Here is a 1,355-nt window from a genome sequence, read left to right on the forward strand (position 1 = left end):
GGCCTTGGCTGCGTGCCTTGGCCTTGACTACTTGCTCATGGGGGCTGCCATGGTCTTGGCCTTGGCAGCATGAACGCAAGCATGCCTTAGCCTTGAATGCTACTTGCCCACATATTTGGAGTGATTTCCTAAAAATGCAGGTTTTCTGGAAAATGAGGTTATTTCCCCCAAGGAGGCAGGTAGTGGGCATCTTGGGGCATGCCCGCGTGCACGCAACGCCGCATTGCCCCGCATCGTCCCGCACTTTGGAAAAATTGGCTCATGTCCCTAAATTCATTCCATGATTTTAGAGGAAGAGTCCAGCAAGCGGTTTGGCATTCCGAGCGTTTTTGAATTTTTTATGATTTTTCATATTTTTCGGCTTCAGAAAATCATAAAAAATAAAATATGTTGAATTTGGCATCCAAATTTTGATAGGTTGAAGGTTATATTTTTATTAGCAGGTGTGCAAAAGGTCAGGGTAGGACTCCAAGAATTTCTCCAAAAAAGGCCCATTATTCCTCCTCAACAAATCAATGTTTCCTCGTGCCAGAGCGGATTTTTTCCTAAGGGCTCTTTAGGGGGGAGGAGGTATTCGGCGATGCACAGGGGCAACCCCTCTTGAGCTTGGCCACGGGTAGGCATGCTCATGACGAGCCCTCAGGCAACCAACCCCGCGTGCTCCATGGCGCAAGGTGGGCCCTACATGCATCGCCAGGGTGGACCCAGGTTGGCATTTCACGTGTACGTGGTATAGCTACAGCGTGCTCTTGCAAGGCGGACGGTGTTAATTTCACCCATTTCCACGTAAAGCAAGCCTAAGGTAATGATTAAACGCATTGTGAAAGCTTTCTTTGGTGCCACTTTTCCTCGAGGCCACACCCACCCGTGCCTAATGGCGGGGGTTCGATGGTCTCAGTAGCCGCGTGGTGGGGGGATGCATGCATTCTTGGTTTAGCTTGGTCATGCTATCGCAACGCGGACGGTGTTAGTTTCACCCATTGCTGCGTGAAGCAATTTCCATGCTACTATCGGGCTTGTGTGTGTCTTTCTTACTACGCGGTTGCGTGGTAGCAGCGGCGGTGGCAGTAGCAGTGTCCCTCGATGTCCCTTGTAGTTCCTGTATGTGGTTGGTGAGCCATGCAAGCTTGGTATAGCTTGGGCACGCTCTTGTAAAGCGGACGGTGTTCGTTTCACCCATTGCGGCGCGAAGCAAGTCCCACGGCGACCATCGTGCCTCTACGTGGCAACGACCCATCCTTGTAGGCACGTGGTTTAGTAGTGTTGTCCTTCACGCCCAGCGATGCAGACTCGGCGCCACTCGATGCTTCCTCATGCACAACAAGCCTTGCGGCATGTCGTTGTGGGTTACGTTT

This window comes from Quercus robur, chromosome 1, assembly GCF_932294415.1.
Source record: "Quercus robur chromosome 1, dhQueRobu3.1, whole genome shotgun sequence".
NCBI classification, from domain to species: Eukaryota; Viridiplantae; Streptophyta; class Magnoliopsida; order Fagales; family Fagaceae; genus Quercus; species Quercus robur.